The following is an 18,578-nucleotide window of genomic DNA, read 5'->3' as shown; positions in this document are numbered from 1 at the left end:
CCCCTGCCATGTGGAACTGTAAGTCCAATTAAAACTCTTTTTCTTCCCAGTCTCAGGTATGTCTTTATCAGTAGCATGAAAATGGACTAATACACCCTAGCTCAAATAATAATCCTGCCTCAACCTTCCAAGTAGCTGGGACTACAAACGTGCACCATAGCGCCTGGCTAATTTCTGCATTTTTTGTAGAGACGAGGCTTCACCATGTTGTCCAAGCTGGTCTCAAACTCCTGGGCTCAAGGGAACCACCCACCTCGGCCTCCCAAAGTGTTGAGATTACAGGTGTGAACCACTGCACCCGGCCATTAGGGTGTACTTTCGTTCATAGAAGTAACCTAACTTCGATGTAAATCAATCATTTTTGCCTTATATTTGTGTTGTGTTTTTAACATTTTAGTAAGTCTTCCCAAAATTAGCTGGGTATGGTGGCACGTGCCTGTGGTCCCAGCTACTTGGGAGGCTAAGGTAGGATTGCTTGAGCCCAGGAGGTTGGGTCTGCAGTGAGCGATGTTTGTGCCACTGCACTGCAGCTTGGGTAACAGAACCCTGTCTCAAAATAAACTAACAAATGAACAGTTTTCCTAATCCCCAGATTCAAACATACTGTATTTTCTGTTTTCTTATATTAACTTTATAGTTTACCTTTCACATTTTGATGTTTAATCTATTAAGACTCAATTTTTGTACATGATGTTAAACAGTAATCCAGGATTCACTTTCTTGTTGTTGTTGTTTTCCCCTTTAAAAATGTACGCTAGATTTTCCAGCAATACCTACTAAACATTCTATGCTTCCCCTCATTGATTTGTGGTACCACATTTCTTATGTATTAACTACCAAAGTTCTGTTTTCAACTTGACTCTTCGTTCCAGTCTTCTATTTGTCTATTCTTGCAACAGTACCACACTGCTTCTGTTTATTACTGTGGCTTCTGTTCGGCAAGTCTCCTTTTTTAGGAGACAGATTTAGCTATTTGTGATCCTTCATTGCTTCTTTTTATTTTAGAGTAATTTTATCAAGTTCCTCAAATAGTCCAGCTGGAATTTTGACAATGATACATTAAACTTATAGATTAATTCAGGGAATTGACATCTTTGTAATATTATGTCATCCCACCCAAGTGCATGGAATGTATCTCTTTTTTTTTTTTTTTTTTGAGATGGAGTCTCACTCTGTCGCCCAGGCTGGAGTCAGTGTGGCACAATCTTGGCTCACTGCAACCTCTGCCTCCTGGATTCAAGCAATTCTCCTGCCTCAGCCTCCCAAGTAGCTGGGACTCCTGGCACCCACCACCATGCCCGGCTAATTTTTGTATTTTTAGTGAAGGCGGGATTTCACCATATTGGCCAGGCTGGTCTCAAACTCCTGACCTCATGATCCGTCCACCTTGGCCTCCCAAAGTGCTGGGATTATAGGCATGAGCCATCGTGCCCAGATGGACTGTATCTCTGTCAGACATATTCTATGTCCTTCACTAGAGTTTTCAAGTTTTGTCCATAGAGATCTTATGTAATTCCCAGGTATTTAACTATAGTTTTTTTCTTTATAATATTGAGAATAGTTTCTTAAGTTTTAATTATTTTTACTGGTTTGTTATTGCAACTATAAAGAAATTTTGTCTTTATAAGTTAATCCTGGCAAATCTGTTAAACCCTTGCTGATTGAAATAGTTTCTCTGTTCCATTATTAGTATTAATATTATTCTCACAGAGATGATAAGCACTATACTGATTTTTCATTGCTAACTAACAAATTACCATAAACTTAGTGGCTTAAACAACATAAATTTATTATCTTTTAGTTGTGTAGGTCAGAAGTCCAATACAAGTTTTGCTGGATTAACATCATGGGGTCAGTAGGGCTGGATTCCTTTCTGAATGCTCTAGGAGAAAATCCATTTTCTTGTCCTTTCCAACTTCTAAAAGCCATTAGCTTTCCTCAGCTCATAGTCCCCTTTTCTAGCTTCAAAGTTAGCAATTCCTCGTTCAGTCTTTCTCACAATGCGTCACTCTGACCTACTCTTCTACTTTGCTCTTCCACTTTTAAGGACCCTTGTGGTTACACTGAGCCCACCAAGATAACCAGGATAATCTCTTTATCTAAAGGTCAGCTGATTAGCCACTTTAATTCTATTGATTGCCTTAATTCTCTTTTCCATGTAAGATAACATAGTCACAGATTTCAGAAATAAGGACATGGACATCTTTAGGGGCTCATTATTCTGCCTACCACAAATACCAAAACAAATAATAATTGTATTGCATTGAAGTACATCAAATATGTTGAAAATTCATGAGTTGGTAATGTTATTCAAAGGGGAAAAAGCATTGGTCAGATTTGGATGACTTTAAGAACCAATTCATTCCGAAAACTGAGAAATAAAACGAATCAAGCATTTATCCTGAATATCTTGTTTGAACTCTACCTCAGGGTGACCAAAGAGCTGATGAAAGAAAGTTCTTTATAGAAAAATCCCCACTATAAATGAATAAGAATAAAGAATTAGAATATTCTTGGCTGCTAAAACCATTACTGAAAAGCTGATGAAGAATTTCATAATAGATTAGTCTGATAGCACTCAAACACACTGATCAATCTTAATATCACAAAAAACAGTACGTCCTTTGAGATGATGCAATTAGAAGTACACAATATCACCATTCATGTCAAAAAATCAAACTTGAATCTGATCAAGCATCTAAATCTGTCACCAACATACAGTACATATAAAATGTAAAGTAACTTGTTAGACAAAACCATAGGGATACAAGCAGCAAAATAAACACAATATTATTTCTTCAACAAATAAATTGCAAAGAAGAAAAGAAGACTTTATGTATTAAAAAGACTGAAGTAAACCTAATGTAAAGTGTTTATGAGACCATTGCAGAAATTTGAATGCCACTGGATACATGATTGTAATGAATTATTGTTTAATGTTTAGGTATAATAGTAATACTAGGGTCCTGTTATTTTTTTAAAGAGCCTTTTCAAAAATAGTGGTACACATTGAAGTATTTATGGATAAAATATGATGTCTGGGATTTGCTTCAGAATACTCCAGGCGAGGTTGGAATGGTAGTGATGGAAAGTAGGTGAAGGTATGGATGAAACAAATTAGCCACATAATTGTTGAAGGCTAGTGCCAAGTATGCTGGAGTTGATTTTACTATTTTTTCCTACTTTTGTTTATGTTTAATTCCATATTAACACATAAAAGTAAATAGATATTGAACAGTGTCAAGTGCTCTTTCTATACTGATTATTGAGATAATCATATGAGCTTTCAACTTCAGCCAATTTATGAAATAAATTATATCAATAGATTTTTCTGATGGTGCACCTTTCTTGTAGCCCTGTACTACGTTATTTTGTGAAAATGCTTCTGTATTGTTAGTTAATATTTTATTTAGGTTTTTTCATCATATTCATAAGAGAATTGGACCTATAATTTTTTTCTTTTATTGCCCTATCCTGATTTTGGAATCTAGATTACACCAACCTCATAAAATAAGAGCATATATAAGAGCAAATGCTCTTATCTTGCAGATCCCTGAACTGAGGAGGCAAGATCATTTTGGCAGTTGAAGCAGCTGGAATCTGCAATTTAGAGAATCTAAGAAAAGACAACCCTGCAGAGAAAGACCCAGAAACCTAGGAGGGGTTTCTCCAAACATTCAAGGCTGAGGGATAAATGTTACATGCACAGGGTGAGCCTCCAGAGGCTTGCCCATTAGCAACTGCTACAGTTTCATTATCTCAGGGATCACAGATTGTGCTACCTATTGCCTACCATCTGAAAACAATTGCTTCCTATATTTCATCCAGTTTAATATTTATTTAAACCAAGAAGGTTAATCTGGCACCAGCTATTCCGTTGTGAGTGGATGTGAAAGTACCAATTCCATTCTGTTTTACTATTAACTATCCTCAGCCTTAATATGTATCAGTAGGTGGCTTGTTGCTAGGAATATTAAATGAATGGCATGTTTCATAGGTTGTGTTTAAAGTTGTTTTTTGAGTTAAATCTTTCTTTAATAGTACTTTATGATGTCAAAAATACTTAGAAGTCATAGTGTTGAACATCTATATAGGGTTGGATCTAAAATAGCTTCTTAACCTTTCCTAACCACTGTTTTTTGTTTGTTTGTTTTTTGTTTGTTTGTTTTTAACTAAGCATCCAGTTTGGCAAATTCTGAATTAGGGGAATCATAAAAGGCTTCATTTTAGCTGGGCCACATAAGAAGAGTAAGATATCAAATTGTAAAAATCGTTAAGAACTTCTATCCCATCTGAAGTGTGGGTTAGGTGCCTCTTCTCTGTGCTCCCTTAACATCCTATTTTATCTGTATATATATATATATATATTCTTCCAAATATCCATGGGAAAAAAATCTGATCATAAAAATATTTTAGGCTGGGAGTGGTGGCTCACGCCTGTAATCCCAGCACTTTGGGAGGCTGAGGTGGGCGGATCATGAGGTCAAGAGATTGAGACCATCCTGACCAACATGGTGAAACCCCGTCTCTACTAAAAATACAAAACTATTAGCTGGACGTGGTGGCACGTGCCTGTAGTCCCAGCTACTCGGGAGGCTGAGGAAGGAGAATGGCTTGAACCCAGGAGGTGGAGGTTGCAGTGAGCCAAGATCATGCCACTGCACTCCAGCCTGGGCAACAGAGCGAGACTCTGTCTCAAAAAATATATATCTATACATATATATATATAAAATATATATATTTTTAAAAATATTCCAATTGTCTCACTTTGTGGGTGAGAAAAAGAAGTAGTTAGAGGTCAAGTAACTTGGCCTACATCTTTTCCCAAGGTAGTAAACTCCTAGTGAGCAATAACCACATCTTCATTTTCTTTGTATAAAACAAGAAAGTTTAGCATGAAAAAGGTACTCAATTACAAATGTATTGGATTGAATTGAAGAACCTTGGAAGGGGATTTTGTACCTGAGGATCTCTTTCTTTTGGCCATATTGTTCAATGGACAAAGTTCAGCCTTTGAAGGCAGGCCAATTTGAAATTAATACTACCTTTACCACTTGATAGCTATGTGACCTTGGCCATGTTGTTTCAACACTCTGAACCTCATTTTCTCTGTGTATGAGTGGTCCTCCTTACAAGTTTGTGAAAAATGTGAAGTACTTACCCATGATAGCCCAGTATAACAGGCTAAATGATAATAGGTTAATGTTCTTTTCCTTTATATTTTCAGATAAGCACTGTCCAAGTTTGAGGTGTTTTGAGGTCTTGCCTGATTTGGATTGTTTGAGTTTATGCTATTCTTTGAATTCTTTGAGCTGTTCTGAAGCAGTGTATCATGAACAAAAACATCCCCAGTTCAGTCCAAACCCCTGGTTACATATCATTCTTATTCCATGTTATAACTAGTTTGAGAGTGTTCCCTCTGTTATTGCATTTAAGTTTCAGCCTCACACAGAAATTCAGCAGCCAATTGCTAAGCCCTAAGCATAAAATTTGGGTGGGGAAATGGCCTGAAGAGCAGCATTATGAATAGCACCATTATAATTAATGATCTCTCAGGAAGATTTACAATCGCAGGTAGCAGATAAAACAAATAGTACTGCTTCTCCACTTCCCCTTCTTTTATTCGCTATGAAATTTTATGGGAAATCAGTCCAGTGGAAAATGTAAGCTCTTAATCTTTCCCAGAAATCCTACCTCATTTGATGAATACTTTGAGGGAATGAATTAGAGCATTTTTTTCTTTTATAGTCTACTTCACATTTACAAAGTGAGGACATAGCTTAGGCTGCCTGGCCAACTGATGAGAAGGTCACAGGCATTTTTAGAGACCTCTGTTGTCTTTCATTCACGTTCATTTTCCACAAGGGAAGTAATTTCCAACAAATCAGTGTCTTCATTAATAATAAGATTATTAACAACAATAATAGTCATAGTAACTATTCAGTGAGAGTCCATTATATATCAGGCATTCTACAAGGTACTTTATATACATATGAGTAAACCTCACACAATTCTACAGGGAGGTATTTCTATCCCCATTTAACAAATAAGGAAACGAGGTCCAAGTAAATTAACTTGCCCAAGGTCACACAGATAGTACCTGGCAGAACAGGAATTTAAACCTAAATTTGTCCAACTCCAAAAGCAGCCTTCTATTTGTTATAAATGCTGCCTCTCATTATCACATATTTTATTATTAACAACAACAAACATACCAATTAGCTTAAGATACAATACAACCAGATAATCATGATGACAACAGTAATTGTTATACTATTATAATAAAATAGATGTTTTGTATGTTACTATAACCTTGAATTTGAATAGAAATTTGCATTTCTGAAAGCATGTTCCTGTCATCTAATATGATTCTGTATCTATTAAAGCAGTACTACATCTAGAGTTCTACTACTACATTTATTTATCACTGAGAATGGTTTGGAAGATTTAAGAGAAACAAGACTTCTTAAATTTCTTATATAGTTTAGAATGAAAAGATATAGCAGGAATAACCTAGTAAGAATTTTCATGTATAGAACAAAATGAACTGTACATCTTGGAAAAAATGTGTTTGGGCTTCAAATGTATTATACAACTTTAATAATACATACCCAGAAGAATGTTTTGTTTCATTAATCTTGTCTCTCCAAGTAAGATATGCTAGTTCCATCAATAATAATTAGATTGTTATGCCTCTGGCTGAGTTTTAGAAAGTAATATGCCAATGAAGAATCACTTCCAATTTCTCATATAACAGCCTTGGATGAGGAAGAATTCCCTTCTGGTGTTGGAGCTAGGAAGTTGTTGGGGGAAGGAAGGTTCTGAAATAAGTGGTTCTGATACCATTTATTTTTGTCCACAACTGCCAAGATTTAGGTATAAGAGACATTGAGTAATTGTGGTAAATGGAACAGTGGCCTCCCAAAGATGTCTGCATCCTAATTCCCAGAACCTGTCGATGTTAACTTCTATGACAAAAGGGATTTTGTATAAGTGATCAAGTTAATGATCTGCGATGGGGAGATTATTCTGGTTTATCCTGGTGGGCCTCATGTAGTTGCAATGGAAGCAGAGGAGTCAATCAGAAGGAAGGTGATATGATGAAAGCAGAGGGAGAAAAAAAGATGTGATACAGAGCAATGAACCAAAGAATGAGGACAGCCTTTAGAAACTGGAAAAGGCAATGAATGGCTTCTCCCCTAGAGACTCCAGAACCAGCCCTGCCAACACCTGGATTTTGGCCCTGTAGAACTCATCTCAGATTTCTGACTTCCAGAACCATAAGACAACAAATTTGTGTTGTTTTAAGCCTCTATGTTTGTGATAATATACTACAGCAGCAATAAGAACCTTATGCAATACTTAATTTGGTCAAAATCTGCAGGTGGGTTAAAAGTGAAATAGGCTGACTGCAAATTTCTTAAACTAGTCCAGAATCAATTTTGCAATAGAAATTACAAACTTTAAAATCAAAACACAAACAGTGAGCTCGGGGGACTTTTTAAGCCATACCCTCAGGTAAATAACTCCTCTATGGTGTCTATTAAGGATGGTTTCTCAGCATCCAGAGTCTCACTCTGTCTCCCAGGCTGGAGTGCAGTGGCGCAATCTCGGCTCCACTGAAAGCTCCACCTCCCGGGTTCACGCCATTCTCCTGCCTCAGCCTCCCAAGTAGCTGGGACTACAGGCACACGCCACCATGCCTGGCTAATTTTTTGTATTTTTAGTAGAGAAGGGGTTTCACCATGTTAGCCAGGATGGTCTCGATCTCCTGACCTCGTGATCCGCCCACCTTGATCTCCCAAAGTCCACTTGTTCTTATAGGGAGGAAGAGTGAAGATGAGTTGGATCTTTCTCCATGACTCAATGACATTGCAGCTCCACTCCCATACTGAAGACCCACTCTTCTGTATTGAGCCTTTCTCAACTCTGGCCATCAGAATAAGGTTGGCCTTTCACCACTCCCTCAAACTTCTGAGCTCTTATACATGATTAATTTGTTTAATCATAATATGGTTTGGCTCTGTGTCCCCACTCAAATCTCATGTTGAATTGTAATCCCAACTGGTGGGAGATGACTGGCATGGAAACAGATTTCCCCCTTGCTGTTCTTGTGATAGTTAGTGAGGTCTCACGAGATCTGGTTGTTGAAAAGTGTGTACCACTTCCCCTTCACTGTCCTTCTCCCACTCCACCATGCTTGTTGATTTCCTGAGGCCTCTCCAGCCATGCTTCCAGTAGAGCCTACAGAACTGTTAACCAATTAAACCTCTTTTCTGTATAAATTACACAATCTCAGGTAGTTCTTTATAGCTGTGTGAGAATGGACTAATACAAATTATCTCTTGCTTAAAGAAATAATCGTTAACAACACCTGAAATTAAATACATATCTGATCCCACTCCAGACCAATTAAATGAGAACTTTTGAAAGTGAGGCATAAGCATCTATATTTTAAATTTTCCCCCGGTAATTAGTCAGGAATGCGAACCATTGTTCTAACTGAGTCATAAACCCTATTCCTGGCCAAATTTTAATCACCAATGTGATTGTGTCTCCCCCAAATTTCCATGTTGAAGTCCTAACTCCAGTAACTTAGTATGTGTCTGTATTTGCAGATAAGGTCTTCAGAGAGGCAATTAAGGTTAAATAAAGTTATTAGAGTAGGCCCTAGTCCAACGCGACTGGTATCCTTGTAAAAGAGGAGATTAAGACATAGACACAGAAAGAGAAAAGACCATGTGAAGACACAGAGAGAAGATAGCCATCTGCAAACCACAGAGAGAGACCTCAGAAGAAACCCTGCCAACACCTTTGTCTTGGACTTCTAATCTCCAGAACTGTGAGAAAACTAATATCTGTTGCTTAAGCCATCCAGTTTGTGGTTCTTTGTTATGGCAGTCCTAACAAAGCTAGTATAGCCAGTATACCAGTTAAACATTTTTATCAAATCCATTGAATATTTTCATCCTAGAAACACTCATTATCTGAACTCTGAACATTAGCATGGGGTATACTTCTTTGCAAGGGGATAAAAAGTAATAATAACTTTCAGCATAAGAAAATGCCAAATAGGTGAATTGCTTTTAGTTGCAAATAGAAAACTCAATTATCACTTGCTTAAAAAAAATGAAGATATTTAATTCTCTCATATAATAAGAAGTCTGCAGGTGATGAGGAGAGAGATGCTGGAGAAGATCATCTGGTCTGAATGAAGGCCCAGGCCTTTTCTGTTTGTCCATTTTACTGTTTTTAGCACTTTTTGGTGGGTTTTGTTTGTTTTTGTCCTCATGCTGGTTGTCTTCAGGCTGCTTATTTACATTCCTACCACAAAAAAGTAGAATGGGCAGCACCAAGTAACTGGCAAGTCATGCCTATCCCTTTTTATGGAAAAGTAAAAGCTTTTCCAGAAGCCTCCCAACAGACCTCGGTTTGCTAAGGTCACAGCCTTCTGTAGGTGGAGGGGAAGCTAAAGGTGGAATACCTCACAAATAGGAAAGGAACATTCATGACTGGCTTAAACCAATGGTTCTCGATAATGGTTCATCCATGATGTCATCCGGAACAAAAATGGGACTCAAATAGCAAGACAGGAAAAGTAATAGGATAGGGATAGTGATTAATATGTTGTGGCAGACACAACTAGAAACTATTTGCTCATAAAACGGGGAAGATCTAGCTGGATTGGGGCATATTTCATGCAAGACTAAAAGGATCATTCAGTCTCTCCATTCTTCCTCCACCTCTCTTCCCTTTCATCTCTCTCCCCTTCACCTTCCTCTCTCTCCATCTCCCTACCTCCCACTCCATCTTCTCCTACTTTCATCACCAATTTGCTCTATTTCTAGCACATCTTCATAGCCAGGATTAGATAATCAAACAGGACTATAAGAAATACTCTTTTTGGCCAGGCGCAGTGGCTCACACCTGTAATCCCAGCACTTTGGGAGGTTGAGGCAGGCGGATCATGAGATCAGGAGATTGATACCAGCCTGGCTAACATGGTGAAACCCCATTTCTACTAAAAATACAAAAAAAAAAAAAAATTAGCCGGGCATGGTGGGGGCACATGTAGTCCCAGCTACTTGGGAGGCTGAGGCAGGAGAATGGCGTGAACCCAGGAGGCAGAGTTTGCAGTGAGCTGAGATCGTGCCACTGCACTCCAGCCTGGGCGACAGAGTGAGACTCCATCTCAAAAAAAAAAAAAAGAAATACTCATATATTTATTTATTTATTTAATATATATTTATTTTTTGACAGTCTCACACTATTGCCTGGGCTGGAGTGCAATGGCACAATCTCGGCTCACTGCAACCTCCGCCTCCCAGGTTCAAGCGATTCTCGTGCCTCAGCCTCCCGAGTAGCTGGGATTACAGGCACCCGCCACCACGCCTGGCTTATTTTTTGTATTTTTTAGCAGAGATGGGGTTTCACTATGTTGGCCAGGCTGGTCTCGAACTCCTGACCTTGTGATCCGCCCACCGTGGCCTTCCAAAGTGCTGGGATTACAGGCGTGAACCACTACGCCTGGCCTGTTTTTTTTATTTTTGAGACAGGGTCTCACTCTGTTGCTCAGAGTGGAGTGCAGTGGCATAATCTCGGCTCACTGCAACCTCTGCCTCTCAGATTCAAGTGATTCTCATGCCTCAGTGCCTCCCAACAGCTGAGACTACAGCCTCCACCACCACACCTGGCTAATTTTTGTATTTTTAGTAGAGACGGAGTTTCCCCATGTTGGCCAGGCTGGCCTCAAACTCTTGGCCTCAAGTCATCTGCTTGCCTCAGCCTCCCAAAGTATTAGGATTACAGGCATGAGCCACTGCACCTGGTCATGAAATACTCTTTACAGAACCAAAACAAATGACCATGCAGTGATTAATTGAACGTGTTCGGTGACAGACAGCTCACTGCCTTCTGCAAAGATGCTACATATGATAGCACAGGTTGTGCTCTGCACAGAGCACCTGCCCGAAGCAACAGATGGATGGGGCCCAGTAGCCACTGTGTCAGGCTTTGACCAACTAGAGAAAGAAGTGCTTTTTTCTAATTCACACAAAGATACCATACAGGCTATCAGGGGCCCTGGCAGTATGAGGCTTTCTTTTCCAGTGTTACATGGCTATGACCACTATCAGGTTCTCTTTTACAATGAGACAAAAATTACCTCCTCAAAGATTCTATTTAATGTTTATTTAATGGCTTGGAGCTGCTTAGGACACATTTGCTCTCCCCTCTTAGTCCCCATGACATCTTTTCTCTTCCAGGATACTCAGCCCTGTTTCCTCCAGACATGAACACAGCTACAACACAGCTCAGATTCAGCCTTACCATTCACCCTCATTCTTCTTTCATTACAGCATTGGGTGGTCAGTGGCCCTCTTAAGCTGTAGCACCATAGCTTGAACATTGAAATAGAATGTCCTGAAAAAGAGAAAGAAGATGTGGAAAATAAAAGGCCCTGTTCACAGAAATTACCTTGCTGCATGGCCATGAAGGAGTAGACCTGAGCAGGCTCAAGAGTAAGTAGCAGAGTTTAGTGTCATGGAAGCCAATAGAGGAAAGAGTTTCAAGGATGAAGTGAGGATCATCAGTGTCTCATGCTGTTATGAGGCTGGGAAGTAAGATAAATACCGAAAGTGTCTAATCAATTTGGAAACTGGTCATTGGCGACCTTCGTCAGATGAGTTTCAGTTAATGGATGAATATGGATAAATTCCAAATAAGGCAGTAGAGAAAGCAAATGCAGAAAAAAGGCAAGCTGGCCAGGTGTGGTGGCTTATGCCTGTAACCCCAGCACTTTGGGAGGCCAAGGCAGGAGGATTGCTTGAGCTTAGGAGTTGGAGATCAGTCTGGGTAACACAGTGAGACCCCCATCTTTACAAAATATGAAACATTAGCCGGGTGTGGTGGTGCACATCTGTAGTCCCAGCTACTCGGGGTGGGGCTGCAGTGGGAGGATCACTTAAGCCTGAGAGGTCGAGGCTGCAGTGAGCCAAGATCATGCCACTGCACTGCAGCCTGGGTGACAGAGCGAGACTCTGTCTCAAAAAAAAAAAAAAGAACAAGAACAAGAAAGGCGAGCTTATGGATGACTCAGATGGTCAAGGAGTGTGTGTGTGTGTGTGCACGCGCACATACGTGTGTGTTTAAGGATGGGAGAAACAAGTACGGTCACAGGCTGAGCAGAAAGAGATAGGAGAGAGAGAGGCTGCAACCTGAAATTAGGAAGATGATTATTAGAAAGATGATTATTGAAGCTAATCTTCTAGAAGACTTAGAAGAGTCTGGGGTCAAAGGCACAGATGGAGAAGTTGGCTTTGAGCAGGTAGACTAACACATCTTCCATGAAGCCTGAGAGGAGAATGTGCAATAGAAAATGGGGACACTCTTTTGAAATTAGTACACAGAAAGGTTTTGGACAATTTCTTTTATAAAATGAAGTAATTTCAGTGTTAACACATCCTTCCTTCCCTCTTCCCCATGTCATCAAATACTTATTGAATTTGAGCCACCAAGCATGTTGGCTACAGAAAAGAATGAGACAAAGCCTTTGTTCCTGAAGAGCTGGCCCAGTAGAGAAGGTGCTGCTCCTCCATAATCGCTTCTCACTCCCACCACAGGACCCAGACCAGCACCACAAGCAGGGCAGGGATTAGAGAGAGCTCCCTTTTCTCACAGCCAATGAGATCCTAAGTCCTTTAAATCTTTCTATGTATTCTTGATATTTCCTAATCATTTTATCAAATGTGTAAGAAAACACAGCTCACTGGGATGGCAGGAGGAGGGAAGGAGTCAGAGATAGACCAAGTTGGGGAGGAATAATGAATTGTTATTTTAAAGCAAATGGCCTAATTCCTCTTCTGGAAAGAACCATGCTTTTTTGGAAAAATAACTTTAAGACTTGTCTACAGGTATGGAAAAAGAAACCCAGAGGATATAACCAGGATAGCCTAGTACAGTCAGAAAGAGTGCACAAGTGCCTCTCACAACAAAGTGGGATGAATTCTGAGGTTTGAGTGTGGTGAGGAGGAGGGAAGTCGGAGAATACCTACAACGGGAGAGAGAGAATGAGGGCTGGAAGCACTGTGTGAGCAGGGTAGGCTGTGCTCCCAAAAAGTCATCTCTGAATAGAAAAAAAATGAGCTGGGGATAGGAAGTGAGGTGACGGCCTTGCACTTCCTGGTGACACTGTAATTGTTGGCTTCTGTATCAGGCTGGCCCTGTGCCCTGTGAGATCCTTCAGGCAAAGAGCCAGGTCTTGACTGTTTTATTCCCAGGAGTCATGATGGTGGCCAGGTGGTTTCATGGAGCATGAAGTTTACATAACTGGGGGAGCACCCTTTAATAAGAAGAATACAAAATATATTAATGAAAAAATTATAAGTATGGAAGTGAATATCTATTTAGAATGAGGGAATATATCACAAATTGAATTTTTAAAGTCTCAAAATCCAGAAAAATTGCAGTCTATTTTTATTAATTAACTGCTTGTTATATCACTATATTTCTTTCTCTATTTCTTGTGTTTATTCTTTGATCACCCCTTCATTTGACAACAATTTTTTAAAGATTTTTTCTTTTGAGAGAACAAAAAGATAATTCAGTCTTTCTTCTAGCATGATTGATACAATTAGATTTTTATTTTACAGAATTCAGAGAAGTTTATTTTAGTTTCACAACTCCTTACTACTCGTGTCTTATAAATTCCTCAGACTGTTGTTTTAAAAACCACCACCAGGTTTCTTCTATTTATGTGCTATAAGATTTCGAGGCATTTTGCACTTCCTCATGCAGTACTAATTCTGCACACTCTGAATTGACAGCACTCATTAACCCGTTTGTGGCCGATGTCTGTGTTGTGGAGGCTATGCACCTGCGAGTCACGTCATTGGGCAAGTGAGTATAGTGGACCACAGCAGTATTCCTAGAAGCCATTCCGACACAAGAAGGCTAACAATACCGAATTTTATATGGGAAGTGACTGTGAATCACATAAACATAACCCACTAAACCCAAACATCACTCAACTTCCCTTTAGCTGGGTCCCAAAAATGCCCATGGACACTTCATTGCTTCCATATGTGAAGGTGAGTGAGGTGGAGGGGAAGGAAGTTGGCATAGAAAATGACAAGGATCTTAGATAACTTCCATTAAAATATCTTCCTTTAGAAATTTATAAGAACGGGCCAGGCACGGTGGCTCACACCTGTAATCCCAACACTTTGGGAGGCCGAGGTAGGTGGATCACGAGGTCAGGAGAGCAAGACCATCCTGGCTAACACATTAAAACCCCCTCTCTATTAAAAATACAAAAGATTAGCTGGGCATGGTAGTGGGCACCTGTAGTCCCAGCTACTCGGGAGACTGAGGCAGGAGAATCGCTTGAACCCAGGAGGCGGAGCTTGCAGTGAGCCGAGATTGCTCCACTGAATGCACTCCAGCCTGGGAGACTTCATCTCAAAAACAAAACAAAAAGAAAAAAAAAAAAAAAAGAAATTTATAAGAACACGGTATCAGGGGATCACAACTCTGGGGAAGGAGCCAGTGCAAGTTAGGGGTTCTGATGCCACGTGAACCTACAATAAATCTGTTGGTCTGTCCCATAAGCGCACACTGTCATATCATGGGCCCTAGATGAAGGTTGACTGAAGCAATGTGAAAGTGAGGGAAAGGAAGAAGAGGAGTGAGCAGGAACAAGGGCACTGCCGCCTGTAAAGAAGCAGCTGCCTGATACTACTGGTAGTTGGTGAGGTATCATCAGTACTCCAGCCTGACCTCAGCCTGAGGAATTTGCTCTGCTTGTCTGCTGGGGCTTTGGACCTCCTGGATGAGCTGTGTTTCTCCCTCCTCTTCACCCCTAGCTGTTCTAGCTACACAAAGGGCTATATTCTCATCACCATGGCAGGAAGTTTGCCAGTCACCAAGCCTCCCTGTGTGCCTCTTTGATTTGCAACATTTAAAGGGCATGAAGAGATGCATTCAGAGTCAGGCTTTTAAACCCGAAGTTACCCTAGTGTGAGTCCCAACTGAAACATCCTTGCTGGCAGTAACTGCGGAGCACAGCTGGACGGATGTAGCATTTGCCCTATAAAACATTTGATACTTTGCCAATAAACTGTAAAGAGGGAAAAAAAGGCCCCTGTTTTCTTTGCAGTTACAGGGCAGCTTTGGAATGTGCTAACCAAAGCAAAATGTGACCCTTGCTCCATCAGAGTATACTATCCCAGCCCTGCTTATGAATAAGAGTATAGTTAGGCCTCTCACTCAAACCCTCACTTGGCAGAGACACTGGGATTTCAGAGCCTGTCCCCAGATCCTTCCCTTCCCTACTGCTCTTGGGTGGCTAAGGGTGTCCTCAGGAGCCACTGAAGCCATCTGGCATGGGTACCACAGTCACTCTCCACTCCACCTCTTTGTGGCCTTGTCAACTGGTGTAGCTACTGTGGCAAAAAATGGTGACCTGCACCTCCACTGTCATTACTGTCCCTCTTTAGAGCTGTCCCTTTGCTTGTACCCATGCTTCTCTGTTCTCCATACAAGGGTCTTGAGGCTGGGTACGATGGCTCATGCCTGTAATCCCAGCTCTTTGGGAGGGGGACGTGGAAGGCTTAATTGAGGCCAGGAGTTCATATTAGCCTGGGCAACATACAGAGATCCTGTCTCTACCAAAAAAAAAAAAAAAAAAGTATACTGATATATTGAAGGGAGAATCTCTCCAGCCAGTGAAAACATCTCCTTCAGTCAGATGTCAGGGAACCTGGTAATCTCCTAAAAAGTTATTTATAGAGCTGAATGCCCTTTCTGATTTTCAAATTCATTCTTGATGAATGTGAGTCATCCAAGGCCAAGTTGCAAGACAATTTTGGAAGATGATCAGTAGCATCCAGAATCAAGTAAAAAACATGATTCCTCCCTGCCAACGCACAAACCTACAAAAATTCCAAGATAGAAGTCATGGGCCTCCTCTTTTAGAATGAATTCCTTAAGAGCCCACAGATTCTGCTTAAGGGCATCCTGAGTTCCAATTTGCTTGAGTGCCAGTAATCTGGGGCTCAGCCATCTGGCCTCAGAGTCTTTTTTATGTCTCCCCAGAAATAAGAAGATCTGTGTGTTCTTATATAGACAGGATTTCTGGAAGCTTTGTTCTCCCAGAGTTCCTGTCTTAGTTTGGGATGCCTCAGAACCCTCAGACAATTATTTGGGTGTAAGTAGTTTACTGAGGAGGTGATCCCAGGAAACACTAATTAGGGTAGGAAGGAAGCCACCAAAGGGTGCGTTATTAAGCAAATTTTCACTGTGGGCAACTGGAGTATAATCATATTAAATAACACTGATAGCCAATTAGAATATATGCCTCAGAATTATCCCACCCAAGGAGTGGGGAAACTGGGGTCTTTAAATACCTGTTCTCATCAGCCATTGTTTGAGAGTGTTAATTCCTGCCCTTCTGGCCTGGCATGTGGGTAGAGTGAGCTTCAGTAGGTAAAGCAAGCAGAAAATCATAGGTGCTGGCTGTTGGAAGTCAGGCCAGTGAGCAAAGACATGGGGAAGCCGGGTAATAGGGGTGGGACACTATCGCATGGGCTACAGTTCCCAAGGTGGACAAGCAGGACCCATTCATGGCATAAAGAAGGCCACAAGCCAGGCAAAGTCGTTTGCACAATCTGATAGTCTGTATGGTAGCCCTGAGTAATCTTTCCAGTAGGGAACAGCTGAGAATTTAGGAACAGAATCAGTCCTACATCCCCAGGCCATTGGCACTGACAAGAATCAGGCAGGGAGCTGGGGTTCGGGACAGAAATCCTAGTTCAAAGGGAACAGGGGTTCTAAGGAAGGGAAACAGAGGCATAAATCTGCATTGCTCTAGGCAAGCGATTCTCCATGAGGATGATTTCACCCTGTAGGTGTTTCAGGAATTTGTGGGCCATTTAAAAATGGTTGTCACAATTGAGTGACGCTCCTGGTACCTAGTGAGCAAGACTCATAAATGCTAGGTATTCCTACACAGTAAAGAATTGTTCAGGCCGGGGTGCGGTGGTTCACACCTGTAATCCCAGCACTTTGGGAGGCCCAGGCAGGTGGATCACAAGATCAGGAGATTGAGACCACCCTGGCCAACATGGTAAAACCTCATCTCTACTAAAATACAAAAAATTAGCTGGGCATGGTGGCTCACGCCTGTAGTCCCAGCTACTCGGGAGACTGAGGCAGGGGAATCGCTTGAACCTGGGAGGTGGAAGTTGCAGTGAGCCGAGATCGTGCCACTGCACGCCAGCCTGGCGACAGAGCAAGACTCCGTCTCAAAAAAAAAAAAAAAAAAAAAAAAGAGAATTGTTCAGCAACTCCAAGTCTTATCCCTTCACATATTCTTTTTATTTTTTATTTTAAAGACAGGGTCTAGCTCTGTCACCCAGGCTGGAGTGCTGTGGCACGATCTCGGCTCACTGCTACCTCCAACACCTGAACTCATGGGATTCTCCCATCTCAAGCTCATGAGTAGCTGGAACTACAGACGCATGCCACCACACCTGGCTACTTTTTGTATTTTTTGTAGAGACGGGGTTTCACCATGTTGCCCAAGCTGGTCTCAAGCTGCTGAGCTCAAGCAATCCTCCCGCTCCATCTCCCAAAGTGCTGGGATTACAGGTGTGAACCACCTCTCCTGGCCCCTTCACATATTCATATAGGTGGAAAACTTGTTTATAAATAGTTGAGTTTTTAGCCTAATTTCATTTTACATATAAACTCGGTCTTTTTTGCATGGCTTTAATACAGCAAACTTTTTCAGGAATGCAACTTCTTTTTTTTTTTTTAATAGTCCAGAGGTCTTGTATTTATTTATTATTTACACCTGTTACACCATGACTTATAAGGAAGAGGTTCCAGCATCTCAGGCTCCTTTTCAATGATTCTCACAAAGTGTGCTTCTCTGGGCGGAGCAGGCTGGCACTTCAGTTGAACCCAGGTGACTTTCTCTTTGGTTTCATTCTTTTTCTGATCCTTTCCTTCATGCATTTCAGGAAGCTACCTTGGCTCTTAGAGCGCTTAATATGCTCAATATGCACATTCGTTCTCTTGGCAACAATCTTGCCCTTAACTTGTTTGTTTGCAATATGCCAACAGCATGCCTGGTGACACTGTAGACTCTTCCAGTTTAGCCATGGTGACATTTGTGGGGCATTCCTTTTTGAACAGTGCCCATTCCCTTGATGTCTAGAATAGTGCCTTTCTTGTAGATTCACATGTATGTGGCCAAAGAAACAACTCCATGTTTTCTAAACGGCTTTGAGAATATGTATCAGGTGCCTCTCCTCTTTCCCTTTGTCTTCGTCATTTTGGCAAATTACTGGAAGATGGCAGTTCCAGCCAAAAGGTGCAACCTCCTTTTAAATCAAAAGAAGACTATCTTTTGTTTTGTTCAGAACTCTACCAGGAGTTGTACAAGAGCTTAGCAAAGCATATTATTCGCAGCTAGTGGTAGTATTTGAATCACCAATTCAACATTCCTGATTGAGTCAGTTAGCATTTGCAGTTCTCACATTTGGGTAATTTTATGAAGAGATGAAAAGCATACACTA

General features: G+C 40.9%; 1 pseudogene; it reads right to left on the bottom strand.

Annotated features, from left to right (window-relative positions):
* Window positions 1-17,841: 17,841 nt before the first annotated feature.
* On the bottom strand, window positions 17,842-18,337 carry LOC134761366 (large ribosomal subunit protein eL21-like; annotated as a pseudogene).
* Window positions 18,338-18,578: the final 241 nt, after the last annotated feature.

The sequence above is a fragment of the Pongo abelii genome, chromosome 1 (genome assembly GCF_028885655.2).
Source record: "Pongo abelii isolate AG06213 chromosome 1, NHGRI_mPonAbe1-v2.0_pri, whole genome shotgun sequence".
NCBI lineage: Eukaryota > Metazoa > Chordata > Mammalia > Primates > Hominidae > Pongo > Pongo abelii.
The sequence above is the reverse complement of the archived record's forward strand: the minus strand, read 5'-3'. Positions and strand labels throughout refer to the sequence as shown.